Source organism: Prunus avium, chromosome 6, assembly GCF_965620075.1.
Source record: "Prunus avium chromosome 6, drPruAviu1.hap1.1, whole genome shotgun sequence".
NCBI classification, from domain to species: Eukaryota; Viridiplantae; Streptophyta; class Magnoliopsida; order Rosales; family Rosaceae; genus Prunus; species Prunus avium.
In genome coordinates, this window is record NC_142289.1 from 12140415 (window position 1) to 12157928 (window position 17514).

The 17514-nt window shown below is 37.5% G+C and overlaps 1 long non-coding RNA gene across 1 annotated transcript; it reads left to right on the forward strand.

Moving 5' to 3' along the window:
- The first annotated feature begins 8118 nt into the window (after positions 1–8118).
- LOC148293675 (uncharacterized) lies at positions 8119–9165 on the forward strand. The gene is made up of 2 exons (XR_015836233.1): positions 8119–8293; positions 8422–9165. It is a non-coding gene; the product is annotated as an uncharacterized LOC148293675 (long non-coding RNA).
- Positions 9166–17514: the final 8349 nt, after the last annotated feature.

A 17514-nucleotide genomic window follows, 5' to 3' on the forward strand; every position in this document is an offset into this window, starting at 1 on the left:
AAAATTATGAACTTTTGTATCCTATGTGTCATTTAAGTTTGAAATTGCGTTTTACTAATAGATTTATAAAGTGATGGGTATATGTCTAGGAAATAGAATTTTTAGGGACCTATATTGAACAAGCTCGTTTATAATAAATCATTTTCTGATTACCTACTCATTATTTTTTTTTCCAGCTATTTTGATCACCTACTCATCTCTAGCAAACTATGTTCTCTTACTCATCATTTTTTTCTAGCGATGAGTAGGTAATCGAAATTGCTTATACATTTGATGAGGGCTTAATTTTACTTATATACAATTACGTAAAGATATATGCAGGGCCTGTCCTAAGCAGTCTAAGGCCCATAGCCAAATTCTAAATTGTGCCCCTCTATAGACACACTCAACAATAAATATGAATTTTTGAAAAGAAAAGGAAGAACATTTTTAGGCTTAAACTATACATTCATTTGAATCCCAGTAAACAATTTAAAAGAATATAGTATAAAATTTCTATTAGGACTAAAGATAAGAATCCACAAGAACCTAATGTCCAAAAAGTACAAAAATATATTGTATACACAATAAAGAAGCCGTGAAAAAATGCATGTAGAACTAGAAAAAAGTGAAAAGAAAGGCAACTAACACAACATATAGAACAAAGGGATAAAGCATGGATGCAAAATTTCTTTAATTTCTATTAATCATCCTCTACAATTATTATTTATTCCAAAATCTCCAATGCTTACCAGAACCAAGATCAACAAAAAAAAGTGAAAATCAAGAATAGATAAAACATAATTAAAAAGATGGAGGGTGAATTACCAACTACATTAAGGTGTGAACTTCAGTATATGTATGTTTCTTCTACAACTATTTCTCTAATTACTAAGTAGATGATGAAACAAACATATTTGAATTAAAAGAAAAAAAAGGAGAACATAGTTAATTGGTTATGAGAAAGGAGAAATGTCTTTTAGTATTGCGAGATACACCTATTTTTTGAGTCAAAATAATTTTTTTTTCATTAGAATATCCTCCTTTTACATACCTTTTTTTAGATCAAAATATCCTTCTTTACATTTTGATTTGGGAGACCAGAACGAACTACCCTCTCTCTCACATATTTCTTTTATTCCTTCTTTTTCTTCTTCTTCTTGTCTTCTTCTTCATTTCCCTATGTGTAGTTACTAGCATCAACTTGCACCAGCTTGAGCTTCACTTTCTTTGCTTGTTGCTGCGTCTCTTTCTTCTTCATACCATCTCTCATCGTCTTGTTGTTTATGTCAAAAGAAATGGTGTGGGTATCAGAACATTCCTTCTACTTGCCTTTCTTGGAAAGTTGGAAGAGGGAGGTAGATCATCTTCAGTGGAAATGAAGAACTTCTTGCATGACAGTGGTGCATGTGTGGCCTCATTGAGGTTCTCCTCAGCAATAAGTTGTTCAGTTGTTGCCTCTTCGTAATTTGAGATGGCGATTTGGGATGGAAATATCTTCTTTTTTTCTAGGTAAAGAGGGGTGGTGACAAGGCTAGCTAAAACACCTACCTATCGCAAGAAATTTTGGTCACATACTCATCGCAAGCAATTTTGGTCACCTACTCATAAATATTTTTGCTTACGATGAATAGGTGTTCGGTTCATTTTTACACATGATTTTTCATGTTATTCACCCACTATTTTGAGTTAGTTCTTGACATTTTATAGCTTTTTACTTCCTTTTTGTGTTTTCTTAGATTTTACCTTGGTTGGAATGAAAATGAGCTAAAAGTGCATTATTGGTTATAAACTTTGTTTTTGTTCATTTTCGTAAGTCAACTTCTTGGCCTGGGATCAACATGCTCTGGTGCTCGGATGAGGTCATGATCTTCATGAGACTTGTTCCAATGGATGTTAACTACAACATATCCAAATTTGAGCTCCATTGGACAAGTACTGTTCATTTTCACTGTTCACCGACTGTTCATGGCACTGTTCACAGGTGATAAATAGGTGATAAAAGGGTGATATAAAGTGCTGTTTCTGTTTTTCTTTGGTTTCTTGTGTTGTTTCATTTCTTTTACTTTTCTTTACTCATTTTTAGTTTCCAATTTGCATTTGTGCATTTGTGGTGTGTTAAATTAGTGTTCTTTACGTACTCAAACTAGAACTTATAGGAAGCCGACAAGTTCTTCGTGGGATCGACCCCGTACTTACATAATCTTTACTTCATTAGATTCGTGCACTTGCGGGTATTTTTAATTGGTTGTTTGCACATTAATTTGTGTCCTTTTAGGAATGCAACAATTTTTGGCGCCGTTGCCGGGGAACTGGCACGGCTGCTTATCTGTTTTGTTTGAGTATGTTTAGAGTACTTAGTTTTATTTTTGTTTATTAATTGTTGTTTCATTTTATCTTAATTTATTTTTGTTTCTTTTTCTTACAGGAACATTCGAGGAGTCACCTCCACCATCACCAATGGCAGCCGCAACTGAAATTGTGGAACTTACTATGCAAGAATACTCCCATAAATTTGTGATGGAGGAAGCAAATGCATTTGGCTCATTTCAGAATGAGTTGACTATGAATGAATATTTCCAACAAACATACAATCCGGAGTGGAGAAATCATTCGAACTTCTGGTGGACCGACAATCCAAATTTTCAACAAGGGCTATATCAACCATATCAAGGCCAACATAATACTTGTCCACGTCATGATCAACCTCAACATTACACTCCACCACAATCTTACCAACAACCTCAAGGACCGACTTTGGAAGAACTTGTTGCTTCAATGGCTAGAAACACAGATAGTTTCATCAATGAGACAAAAAGCTACATACAGAGGAATGACACCCACATGCAGAAGAGAGATAATGCCATAGCCAATCTAGAAAATCATGTGGGGCAAATTGCCACAGCATTGAGTCAAAGGGAAGCTGGGATGATGCCTAGCCAAACAGTGATTAATCCAATTGGGCATGAGCATGTTCGAGCAATTATCTTGAGAACTGGTAAGGTAATTGGTGAGGTTGATAATTCTGAAAATCTGATTCAAAATGATGATGAGATACAGGTTGAGCAAGTGATTGTGCCTAATGAAAAGGATGAAATCAACATGGAGAAAGAAAAACAAGTAGCATCTTCACCTGAGTGGATCCCAAAGCATGAAATTGCAAGAAGGGCAAGAAAGGAGAAGGTATGTCGTGAACCTACTGATGAAGATATCTTACATGCTCCTTTTCCTCACAGGTTGATGAGTTCTAGGAAAATTCAACATGCCAAGGAAATATTGGAAACCTTCAGAAAGGTGCAAGTCAACATTCCTCTCTTGGAGGATCTTTGTACCAACAAGAGGAACTTCAAAGATGATGAAACAGTTGCACTAACGGAAGAGGTTTCTGTTGTTTTGCAAAAGAAGCTTCCTCCCAAAATAAAAGATCCAGGAAGTTTCACAATTCCTTGTATCGTTGGTGATAAATTGTTTGAGGAACCTTTAATTGATTTAGGTGCTTCAATTAATCTAATGTCTTATTCTATTTTTGAAGTACTAGAGGAAGACAAGTTGAACATCCATGTTCCAAGTACCAATCATATGTTCAATGTCATTCCTTCTACTCAAATGAGAAGGCCACCCAATCCTAAATATGTGCCTCATCCATCCAATCCACGTATTGAAGAGCGCTTAAAATTGCTTTTGAAATCAACTCATGCGCATAAAAAGAAAAGAATACGAAAGGGGTTGATTAGATGGCAAAGGGATTTGAAGAAATTTCATGTTCGGCACAAGGAGGCGATTGAGCCAAAGCCCCCCAAGTGACCATAGTATGTTGGAAGTCCGGCAAAAGACTTTAAACTTAGCGCTTCTTGGGAGGCAACCCAAGGTGAATAGAAGAAGTTTGTTGTCGTCCTAATCGCTTCAAAGTGGAGTTTCTCTAGACTCAAACTTACTTTTATTTTACTTTATTTATTTATTTATTTATTTTCCTTTTGAGTTAAGATTTCAATCTCCAACCAAGGTAATTTCGAATTTCTTGTTGTTCTCTTTGTTTTTCTTACTCTTTTTCTTTCCTTTACTTTTTCTTGTTTCTAACTTGTTTTTCTTTTGAATTGTGGCATATTTGTGCATAATTGTGGTTAATATTCTGGCATTGTGGTTAATTTTTTGGTATAATTGTGGCATATTATAAGTTTGGGAAGTGTTTTCAATTCATTAATGCACAATCAGAATTGGGCGTGAATGCTTATTCTATTTCTTAACATGTGATTACATACACAAACATGAAAAGCGTACATATAATTCCTAATCACATGTTCTTTGTTGCATTCTGCACCACCTGAGGCTTCTGCTAATTGCCTCTGTCTGTTCTTGCTTGTAGAATCTGCAGAAGCTCTACATGATCATCATTCCTTTTCTGCAGCATCTCTACATGCTGGTTGGCGCTGTAGAGCCGCTTCTGCAGGTCCGCCACCAGAGCTTTCAGGGCCGCCACTTCCTCACTCAGTGCCCCGCACTCTCGTGTTCTCGCTAGTAGGCGCATGCCCAAATTTGTGGCCGAGACCGCGTTGAGCACGGTTAGATTGTGGGACTCGTCCACTGCCATTTGGTCAGACCTCTGCGCCACATGCAGATGATGTGCAACTGTAAGTCTGCTGACAGTCATGCCCTCCGGCAATACTGCCCTACGCGGCACCACCTCAGAGAAGTTTGAGGTCGAGCCATGATGGTATGAGGAGTTTGGGAAGATAGGGTTTGGAGGAGCCCGTATCTGGGCATTTGGTGGTGCAAGCGACAACTCAAGGTTAAGGTCATCAATAAGCATATCTGGGGATGCCATTGATTTTTCTGTCTGGACTATTTGATGGTTTTTCTTGAGTTTGCAGGATGAAATGCAGGGTACTCCTTTTTTCAACCGAGAAGTGGTTTAAATAGACATATGCTCATAAGGGAGTCGACACCACTTTGCATTTCCTGCGCAATTTGCGGTTGCGTCCGGTTAAAAGGGGAAGCATTTCTACTTTCGCTTTGCTTTCTTTCCCTCCCTATTTTCTGGTGCATTATGTTTTGATTTCTTTTCAGTTTGTCGTTTTTGTTTTATTTCAGTTGGGGAAGTGTGATTTGTGTCTTTTTCGTTTGTCGCATTCCTTTTATTCCGGTTTGGGGAAGTGCGTTTTGTTTTTCTTCTTTGTCTTTTGCAACTTTCTTTTCTTTTATTTCCGGAAACGAGAAATTTAAAATTTAAAAATAAAAAAAAACACAAAAAAAAAAAAAAACAAATACACGGAAAGGGCAAAGACAACCAGGCACACCACTAATACATTAGAAATTATTCTTTCCCAGTGCTCGGTGTCTCGGCCATTGAACCTTTGAGTTTAGCCCTATGGCTATCCTCTTCCGGGGCTTCACGCACAGCCTCTTGGGGCTCATCACTCGAGCTCCCAAAGATCGCACTCTTAGCTTGAGCGTACCTACTCTCGCGATCTGTTTTCTTGCGTTTACCCGGTTGGTCCAGGTCCTCCAGCTGCTTTCTCATGTCATGGGCGTAAACACTTACCATCTTTGAGAGATTTTTGTTCTCTTCCCGCAACGCCTCTAGCTGGTGTCGATTCACCTCCACTATCCTTGCCCTTTCCCTTTTTAAACTTTTAATAATACTCTGGCACTCTTCCACCATACTTCGCTCCGCCGCCAACTGACCTCTTAGCACCTCCACCTCATGGGACTTCGCAATTAGGCGATGACCCACACTTGCGACTGTTGCCGAGCTTTGCACGCTTAGTGCCAGAGCATCGCTCACGACCCGGTTGTCATCCCTTGATCCCAGCACCCGTATATCCTTGGGAGTTACTAGATTTCTAGCAACTCCAAGGGCAACATCGTTGTCCAGCAGTATCGAGTCATTCACTGTCACGTGCCCCCGAGCAGAGGCAAAGTAGGGCATCCACACTGGTGCCACTGCTTGGCCCCGAGTCTGAGTCGGTGGAGCTAGGTTGAGATCCAGCGAGAATGGGTAGGAAGAAGCCATTTGAACTTTCTTTTCTTTTGTTCTTTCTTTTCTCTGTTGTGTGTTTCTGCGTTTGTGTGTTTTTCCCCAACTCTTTCTCTTCTTCTTTTATAGAGTTAGTTTCTTTGTAACCCTAGACACTGCGCTTCTGCGTTTTGCGCGGCCCTTACGGCCTATCCCCTTAGGTCACCTCACCTAGTCCCCAACCCCTTTAATTACAGTTCCGCCTTTCAGCGCTTTTGAGAAACGAAAGTCGTCACGCCTTCCTATGAAGCCAATAATTCTGGCTTGGGACCGTGAGAGAGACCTTTGCTTGTCGACACGTCTCTCACTTTGTATCCCGTGACTCACAGGTGCCGAGACATCAGGGCCCACTTTTTCTATTTTTCTGAGTTCTCACTCTTTGTGCTTCTGACTTGGTTTCTTTGTCTTATTACTTTCTTCGCTTTTGGGCTTTCATTTTGGTTTGTGCGTTTCTTTGGGTTGGATTTCTGCGTACGTAGGACTATTGTTAGGGCTTACTGTTTGGTTTTGTTTGGTGTTGTTTTGATTTGTTTTGTTTTGCAACCGTGTTCTAGTTGTTTTTCTTGTTTGTTCTTGTTTTTACTTGCTTTATTCCCTTTATTTCTTGTTATAACGTTGTTGATGCCTGAATTCTTTAACATTGAGGACAATGTTTGTTTCTAAGTTTGGGAAGGGATAGCAAGTCTTTTTTGTTTCACTTAAATTCTTACTTTCTTTTATTTTGTTTTCTTTTCTGTTTTGAGTCTTTTTTGTTCTTAAGTCACTTTCCGGACATATATGATGAGATTGTGATGAATGTTTAAATGACTTGATTGAAAATGCTTTAAAAAAAAAAAAAATTGTTATTCACTAAATGGCATCGTTCTAGCATGATATGTTTGAAACCCTCTACGCACTTGCCATTTGTTTCATAATTCTCTAGTTGAGGGACTTGCATGATCCAAAGAATTGTATCAAGCATGAATTAGACTTGTATAACCATATAATGTGAGCTTTGAGCCTTGTGCTTCAATTCATGAGTGTTATACACATATTCTTACTTTTCTTGTCATCTGAGTTGTTGTTTGATCTCATTATTCATTGATTTGGTTGAGCACTTAAAAGTTACTCATTCTTGTGCAATTTGATTACATGACATTTGAGAAATGATATTAAGGCCCTCTTTGGACCGTTTGTGCCTTTCAAGCTAACCCTATGCATGCTTAAGCATGATTTTCCATTGTTAACCACCTTGAGCCTATACGTATGCCTTTTCTTTCAAGTAACCAGTTATTACTTCTAGCCTTAGCCTGAAAAACAAGAATTTACCTTTCTAAGGAACTCGTGAGCTTTAATTTAGATGTGTTTTTCATACTAAGTTTGGGAAGGGTTATTACACCAAATTGAAAAAAAAAAAAAAAAAAAAAAAAAAAAATGAGTACTTCACTAAAAGGGTGAAAGAAAAGAGAAAAGTTATGGTTAAGTGGCAATGGTTTCAATTTCAATTCCATGTTTCTTGGTTGTTCGAATGGAAGAAAGGAGTGTGAATCATAATTAGTGGAGGCATAAGGCTTTGTGGTCTAATTGATCACATATAAAAAATAAAAAAATAAAAATAAATGAGTGAAAATCTCAAGCGTGATGTTTCAAAGTCTTTTAGTCAACGATTATATGCTCTTACATTGTGAGTTCCTTGGACTTTGTTGTATCCATATCCTTCATTTCTTACTCACCTTACACCCTTAGCCCCATTACAACCTATAATAAAGACCTAAATTGATCCTAAATGTCATGTAGTTGATTTGCACACATTTTTCAACTTTTAAGTGTTTAGCATCCTTCTTGAGATCATATTCATGCATGTTTTTCATCTTGCTAATTTTGAGTTAAGTCCCTTATGGTTTAACTCTATTCTCATATTTACTATTGAGTGATGCATTGTAACCCTCTTCCGAGTGATTCATTTGTGAGAGGACAACTTTGGTGAGATTTGAAGTTACATTTGTGCTTGGTATGATTTTTGAAGTTGTGTGAAAACTGAAATTGGAGAATGAGTTTCATTTAGCCATCACACTACTACACTTGAGCATGTTGTGTTCTGAACTTTGCCGCCTTGTGACTAATGTCTAAACTGAGTTTTTCTTGTGAAAACTTTTGAGTCGTTTGCATGAGTCGCTCTCTCTTTGGAAAGTGTTCGGAAAGTTTGTTTCGAGTCTTGTTTTAGTTTCTGTTTTGCTCGAGGACTATCAAAAGATAAGTTTGGGAAGTTTGTTCGGTTCATTTTTACACATGATTTTTCATGTTATTCACCCACTATTTTGAGTTAGTTCTTGACATTTTATAGCTTTTTACTTCCTTTTTGTGTTTTCTTAGATTTTACCTTGGTTGGAATGAAAATGAGCTAAAAGTGCATTATTGGTTATAAACTTTGTTTTTGTTCATTTTCGTAGGTCAACTTCTTGGCCTGGGATCAACATGCTCTGGTGCTCGGATGAGGTCATGATCTTCATGAGACTTGTTCCAATGGATGTTAACTACAACATATCCAAATTTGAGCTCCATTGGACAAGTATTGCCTATCCAACCAATCCAGCATGTTACCACAGCTCTAGAAATCCGGAATTGGCCAGCTTTTACCCCCATTGTGTCATCTTGATTATTCTTGTTACCATAACACTTGGTAACAAGAATTTACCTTAGTAGATGAGATATTTTCTGAAGCATTTGGCATCTTTGTGAGGACAATGCTTCATCATTTGCAAGGGGACAAGAAGACAATGGGTGAAGACTTTGCATTAGAATACTAAAAGTAAAAGCTGGAAAGGAGGAGAGAGAGAAGCAAAAGGAGTGCAAAGAGCATCAGCCATTGCAATCAGAATAATTCCACAATTTGCAGAGATTTTGGAGCTGGAGATGAAGCTTGGAGCTAGGGAGCTCAAGGAGGAAGACAAGGGCAACAAAGCAAGAAGTGGAAGAGATTTCCACCATTGAAGACCTTGAGCTCCCATGTTCACAAAATCTGTAACTTCTTTCTAGTTTTGTTTTGAGTTTGTATTTGAAATAAGTATGAGGAACTAAACTCCATAGCTAGGGCTTAGGTTGAGGCCCTAAACATGATTACCTTATTGTTTTGATGCTTGAGTGTATGAATTTCTAGATATTGTTGATAAATTCCAATTCACCAAATTAATCTATCCTTGATGTATGTTCTTCTTTGATTAATCACCTTTGAAAGCATGCTTCTTGAGATTGTTGGGATTATGTGTATCTTCATGTTATCCTAAGCAATAAATGGATGAAGTAAGAATCATCCATGTGAATTGGTTTCTTGAATACCTAATGTAAACACCATGCTATTAGGGTTCTTGTGATGTTCATATTCTCTTTGAACTTAATGGGTTTTTCTTGTAATTGAATCAAAGTACTAAGCACACCTAGATTCGATTATAGGGAAGGCACAAGTATTGTAGCACTCGTACTGCACTTTACGTACATTAGAGAGAATCAATGCGTCTTGAGCCACTCGTACTGGTCTTGATTGCGAACATCTTCAACAACACGTTTAGAGTTCATCACTTGAGTATTCATGAACATTGGTAGAATTGTTTAGGGTGGATTCCGAAACCCTAGTGTTTGTTACATTTTGATTCCACTCTTTGATAATTCATCTCTGCCACTCTCATTTAATTTCAAAGCCCATTTACTTTCATGCAATAGAAATAGGTCACTTCAACCAAACCAAACCCCCCCCCCCCCCCAATGTGTGTGTGAGTTGCGTGTTCGACACGTTGTGTGTCTTGTTTACTGAATTCTGTTTATTTTTGTAACTGTTTTGGACTTTAGGTCCGCGTTGTGTTCTTCGTTTTTTTGTGCTAAATCCAACCGTATAAAGAACGTGAAATTTGGATAAACGGTTGGAAAGTTATAGGCAAAACACTGGACAGAGGTCGAAACTGGAAAAACAGAGAAACGAATCTGCCCAAAAACGACCGGTCGTTACTGTTCAGGCGACCGGTCTCACATGAATCTGCCCAAAAACGACCGGTTGTCACTGTTCATGACCGGTCATCACTATTCATGGCACTGTTCACAGGTGATAAATAGGTGATAAAAGGGTGATATAAAGTGCTGTTTCTGTTTTTCTTTGGTTTCTTGTGTTGTTTCATTTCTTTTACTTTTCTTTACTCATTTTTAGTTTCCAATTTGCATTTGTGCATTTGTGGTGTGTTAAATTAGTGTTCTTTACGTACTCAAACTAGAACTTATAGGAAGCCGACAAGTTCTTCGTGGGATCGACCCCGTACTTACATAATCTTTACTTCATTAGATTCGTGCACTTGCGGGTATTTTTAATTGGTTGTTTGCACATTAATTTGTGTCCTTTTAGGAATGCAACAATAGGTGATCAAAATTTCATATATCTAGGGTCAGCCCTGGCCTAGGTTGAGTAGGGCAGGAGCCCAGGTCCTAACAAGTAAGGGGACACCAAAAAAAAAACTCATATATTTAGGAGGAAAAAAAAACCTAAATGAGGGAAGAGGTACTTTAATGTTGCATTAAGTGTGTCCCGCAAAATAAAATGACATTTTACACTACTCTGGCTTTGTGAGCTTCAATTTCTTTGGTTTTTGCTGCATCTCTTTTTTCTCCATAGCATCTCTCATCCTCTTATTATTTATGTCAAAAGAAATGATGTGGGTTACAGAATCTTTCTTCCACTTTCCTTTCTTAGTAAGTTGGAAGAGGGAGATGAGATCATCTTCAGAGGAAATCAAAAAACTCTTGCATAACAATGCTACATGTGTAGCCTCATTGAGGTTCTCCTCAGTAATAAGTTGTTCTATTTTTGCCTATATGTAATTTGAGAGGGCGATTTGGGATGAAAATCTCTTCTTCTTTTTTCTAAGTAAATGGGTGGTGAGAAGACTAGCTAAAACACCTATCTATCGCAAAAAAATTTGGTCACATACTCATTCGCAGGCAATTTTGGTCACCTACTCATAACTTGTTTTTGCTAACAATGAATAAGTGATCAAAATTGCATATATCTAAGGTCGGCCCTTGCTTAAGTCGAGTAGGGCAAGAGCCCAGGTCCCAACAAGTAAGGGGGCACACAAAAAAATCTCATGTGTTTAAGAGAAAAAAAAACCCTAAATGAGGGAAAAGATACTTTAATGGCACATTAAATGTGCTCGCAAAACGAAAGGACATTTTACGTTCTCTAGCTCTACGAGCTTCACTTTCTTTGCTTTTTGTTGCATCTCAGTCTTCTCCATAGCATCTCTCAACCTCTTGTTGTTTATGTCAAAAGAAATGGTGTGGGTTCCATAACCTTCCTTTCACTTGCCTTTCTTGGCAAGTTGGAAAAGAGAGGTGAGATCATCTTCAGAGGAAATGAAAAACTTCTTGCGTGACAGTGCTGCATGTGTAGCCTAATTGAGGTTCTCCTCAGCAATAAGTTGTTCAATTTTTGCCCCTCTGTAATTTGAGAGGGTCATTTGGGATGAAAATCTCTTCTTCTTTTTTTTGGGTAAAAGGGTGGTAAGACGGCTAACTAAAATACCTACCCATCGCAAGAAATTTTGGTCACCTACTCATAACTTTTTTTTGCTAACGGTAAATTGGTGATTAAAATTGCATATATCTAGGGTCGGCCCTTGCCTCGGTCGAGTAGGGGAGAAGCCCATGTCCCAACAAATAAGTAGGCAAAAAAAATGTCCATATGTTTAGGAGGAAAAAAAAACCTAAATGAAGCAAAAGGTATTTTACTGTTGCATTAAGTGTGCCTCGCAAAACAAAAGGGCATGTTACGCTGCTCTGGCTCTGTGAGCTTCACTTTCTTTGCTTGTTGGTACATCTATTTCTTTTTCATAGCATCTTTCAGCCTCTTGTTGTTTATGTCAAAAGAAATGGTGTGAGTAACATAATCTTCCTTCCGCTTGCCTTTCTTTGCAAGTTGAAAACTACAAGAACTGGAGAAGAAAGGGTTCATACGTCCAAGCACATCTCCTTAAGGAGCACCAGCCCTTTTTGTGAAAATGAAGGATGACACCCTTCGAATGTGTGTTGATTATCGACGGTTGAGTAGAGTTACAATAAAGAATAAATATACATTGCCCAGAATTGATGATTTATTTTATCAACTTAGAGGAGCCTCTTTTTTTTTTCTTCAAAAATCGATCTTTGTTCTGGGTGTCATCAACTTTGAATCAAGGCTGAAGATATTCCGAAGACTGCACTTAGAACTCGATATGGATATTATGAGTAAGAAGTCATGTCGCTTGGTCATACAAATGCTCTTGCAGCATTCATGGACTTAATGAATAGGGTCTTTCGCTCTTATTTGGATCAATTCGTGGTAGTATTCATAGATGAAATTTTTATCTACTCCACCTCCCAAGAGGAGTATGAACAACACTTGCGTATTGTGTTGCAAACATTAAAGGAGCACCAACTATATGCCAAGTCGAGTAAGTGTGAATTCTGGTTAATGGAGGTGAAATTCCTAGAAAATATAATTTCCAAGTATGGTGTTGCAGTAGATTCTTCTAAAGTAAAGACAATACTAAATTGGCGTCCACCCAAAAATATCACAGAAATACGAAGTTTTTTGGGATTGGCAAGGTACTACCAAAGATTCATAAAGGATTTCTCCCTATTAGCTACACCAATGACTAAGTTGACCGGAAATGAGGTGAAGTTTGATTGGACTAGTGAGTGTAATGAGTCATTTTAGGAATTAAAAACTAGATTGACCACTGCCCCGATACTTATCATTCCTGAAATAGAGGTAGGCTATGAAGTGTATATTGATGTATCATTGCATGGATTGGGAGGAGTTGTAATGCAATCAGACAGAGTTGTGGCATACACATCCATGCAATTAAAAGTTAATGAGAGGAACTACCCCACCCACGACCTGAAATTGGCAACAATTATTCATGCTTTGAAGGAGTGGGGACATTACTTATATGGTGAGCGGTTTGAATTATATTCTGATCATAAGAGTCTCAAGTACATTTTTACTCATAAGGAACTTAACTTGAGTTAGTGAAGATGGATGGAATTTTTGGAGGATTCTGATTTTGGGTTGCATTATCATTCGAGGAAAGCAAATGTGGTAGCAGATGCTTTAAGCAGAAAGACTCAAGGTCTTGTAGCGAGTCTAAAAATGCAGAAGGAAAAGATGATGGAGACTATTCGTGACTATGATCTACTTGTGGAGACTATTCGTGATTATGATCTACTTGTGGAGACTATTCGTGACTATGATCTACTTGTGACTACAGGTGATAATGAAATTTGTTTGTATAACTTGATAATACAACCCACTTTGAAGGAGAAAGTGATTGAAATGCAACGAGATGATCGACTGTCAACATTAGTGCAAAATAAGATTGTAGCACGAGGGGAATTGGAAAAGTGGAAACTTCACAATGATGGGGACTAAGATATTTTAGGAGGATATATGTACCTAAAATTCCAGAGTTAAGAAATGAAATCCCTTATGAAGCCCATTATTCTGGTTACACTATCCACCATATCAATACAAAAATGTACCATGATCTCCGTTGACAATATTGGTGGAGAGGTATAAAGAGAGATATAGCAAAATTTGTAGCAAAGTGTCTTATCTGCCAACAAGTGAAGGCTGAATACTAAAAACTGCAGGGGTTGCTTCAACCTTTACCCGTAGCTGAATGGAAATGGGATCGCATCACTATGGACTTCATGGCGGGTTTACCACGATCATCAAAGAGTCACGATTCAGTTTGGGTCATCGTGGATCGCTTAACTAAGTCTGCTCATTTTCTCCTAATCAAGACAACCAATACCACTGAAACATTTGGAAAGTTGTATATCAAAGAGATAGTAAGACTACATGGGATTCCCATCTCAGTTGTGTCGGACCGAGACTCTAAGTTTACCTCGCATTTCTAGAAAAGTTTACAAGTTGGGAACAAAATTAAATTTCAGCATTGCAGTCCATCCACAAACAAACGGATAATCAGAGAGAACCATCCATATCCTTGAAGACATGTTAAGGGCGTGTATACTAGACTTTTGCGGAAGCTGGGAGGATCATCTTCCGTTAGCAGAATTCGCTACAATAACAGCTATCAGGCCAGTATATGGATGGCACCCATGAGGCATTCTATGGAAAGTCGTGTAAATCACCTTTGTGTTGGGCAGAATTTGGTGACAATGTCCTGTTAGGCCCTTATTTTATTCAAGAGACCACTGAAAAAGTAAAAATCATCAAGCATCCCTTATTGACAGCACGGAGTCGACATAAAAGTAACGCTGATCGGAGAATAAGGCCATTGGGATTTAATGTGGGTGACCATGTTTTTCTAAAAGTCTCCCCACGAAGAGTGAAGAGGTTTGGAAAGTCTGGGAAACTAGCACCGCGATTTATTAGACCATTCGAGATCCCATAACGGATTGGAGAGGTAGCTTATGAGTTAGCCTTACCTCCTCAACTCTCAAGTATTCATAACGTTTTCCATGTCTCCATGTTGCGGAAATACGAGCTAGAACCAACGCATGTTTTAGATTGGGGAGATTTGGAAATAGATGAACAATTGGTGTTTAACGATATGCCTGTTCAAATATTGGATTAAAAGGAGCAAATTTTGCGTACAAAGGTCGTTCCACTAGTCAACGTTTTATGTCACCACGGAAACACCAAGGAGATGACTTGGGAATTGGAATCGAAATGCACACCAAGTATCCAGGGCTATTTAACGATCTATTTTTTTTAAAGAAGGGTGGGATGTAACATCTAGGAAAAAATTATTTATTTATTTATTTTACCTTAATTATGAGATTTATATAAAAATAAATAAATAAATAATTTTGCAACGTGTAGGCAAAACCCATGCTCTTCCCTTCATTCCTCCTCCCTTTCCCTTATACGTGTAGGCAAAATCATATTTGGATCTCAATTAGGGGTGAGTTTTCTACCTATTAGGAGTGAATCACCTAATCTAAGGTGATAATGATGATTACTCTATGATATTATTTTAAGGAGGGATGGGGGAGGAAATGGAAGTTGGGTAAGGAAGAGAAGAAAACATAGGAAGAAGAAAGGAAAAATCTTCTAAGGAACGGGAGGGAACCCGGCAACCTTCGAATGGTAATTTCATCATTTTAGATTTTTGGACACGAGATAGGGTCCCTAACTTTTTCTCCAATGATTAGACTATATCACTTTTAATCTTAGTGCTTATATATAGTACTATAAATATGAATATTTTTGTTGTTTTGCTTGGTGGATATTATTAGGTGAATACTATTATTATTGTTTGATAAATGTTTAATGAATATTACATAATGTTGGGTGAATATTATTATTGATATTGCTCCGTGGATATTATTTGACTTTGGATGAATATTACTATTTATGTGATTAAACTTGAAATATTATTCAGACAAAAAAAAACTTGAAATATTATTGTTTTTATTTGAATTATTATTATTCCACAAATGAATGTTTAAGCTACATTACATATGGACCATAAATACAGTTGTGTTGGGTCTGTGTGTAGTTTGAGGTATATCAAAGGGATGGGAGAAGGCCTTAGATATATATGAGTAAAAAATATGGAATATATTCATGTGACGGGAGCATGACTTGAATATATTTAGTTGATGGGAGCATGGCCTTTAATGAAAAGTGAAAATTGAGAAATTCGTAAACAAATGAAAAATGGGGTAAGAGACGAATGGGCACTAATTTATATTTTAGGGTATTCGGAGCCATAGTGGTAAAATGCATGGTATGAGACATCCAAGCTTGGTGCCCTAAAGTCTGAATTAGTTGGTTTCGAAGAGAGTGAGTTCATGGCATCATCGCATATGCATAACGTATTTACCTTGTAATTGTTTGATGCATGCCACTGTGTTTAGCGGTGATAGTTGGCTTTAAGAAGGGTGTTTTAGTACCCTATTGGGCATTAAAATGCTCACACTCTAATAGATTATGTAGGTTCCAACGCAAATCTTGAGGAATGAGAAGTTCCAGTAGAGGACTAGACCAGTGTTGTTAGTTACTGCATGTATAATTATTAAGGAATAAATTGTTGGAATGTTACTCTAGTGGGTGTATCTATTTACGAGCTACTGCGACTCTGACTTTGTACTATTAATTAAGTTTGTTATATTATTGGCTCTATTTCTATCATATCATAGTTATAAGAGTTTGTTTCTATAACGATGGTATGATTCATATCCTAATTCGGAGATAATCCCTATTTTTGAATTAGAGCATGACATCTCTGTAATTTGACAGGGCAATTTGGGATGAAAGGCTTAAGGTTGGTGGTTTCATAAGGGGGCAAGCTGACAGCCCTGGGGCTTGTTAGGACGACTGTTGAAAGCAAAAAGAACAAGTGGAGCCATAGATTTTTCATCATGGGAGACATTGTTGGACTCATTGAAATAAAATAATACCAAGAACATGTCAAGAATGAGGTATAGTCTAACCGAACCTTGGTTATCAAAATCGCTGGCAAAAAAATAATGAGTAGGTGACCAAAATTAATTGCGATGAGTAGGGCCGGCATTTTAGACCGAAAACCCGCAAATACCGACCAAGGTTTTACTGCATCTAAATCGACCTATCACGAAAACCGACCGCAACATGCAATTTATAAAACCGATCGTAATATGCGGTTGTGGTTCTGCATATCCAAATTTTGCGGTATATAATTTAGTTAATTATTAAAATAAGTATTTATAATTATTTTATATTAACTAACATAGGCTAGAACTTCATCATTTAGATGAATATATATATATATATATATATATCTCTCTCTCTCTCTCTCTCTCTCTCTCATCTTCTTCCTTTCATGTATTACTAATGAAGTGTATTCTCCGCCAATCTCTTGAACTTCCCTCTATTGTTGTTCTTTTTTTAAAATCTCAACCTTGAAGAAATATCATTTGAATATTTAGTGAATTAATATAACTAATTAGTAAATAATTAAACTTTTTTCTAGTAAGAACCTGGGTTTCAATTAGTATTGCAAACTCATCGGCTGTGTTGGTAATTTTGTTAGGTTGTTATTAGTGGATTAGTCAAGATAATCCCTAGTTTGCAATCAACTATTTAGTTGATTAATTGTGCATTAGTAGGATTGTGGATTGTATTGGTTTTTAATAATAAAGTTCATTATCTCCATATATGAGTTAAAGAATCATTGCCAATGATAGAAAGTTATGCTTATTTTAGCAGTATTTTTAAGCTCGAGCATGCTCTTTTTTTGTTGATAGAAAGTTTTGTAATGTTATGTTGTTCTTTATACCGACAATTGCAGTATACCCTATGTTGCACCGACACTCCAAACTATTGGAGTGTCGGAGTGTCGGACACGCCGACACGCCGACACGCCTCCGACACGCGTTGGACACAGTCAACGGCTGGGACACGGTCAAGACACGCCGCCGACACGGTCAAGACACGGCTCCGACACGGTCAAGACACGGCAGGGACCAGATTGAAATGTTGAAAATAAAAGTTGGGGTCTAAATGTGAT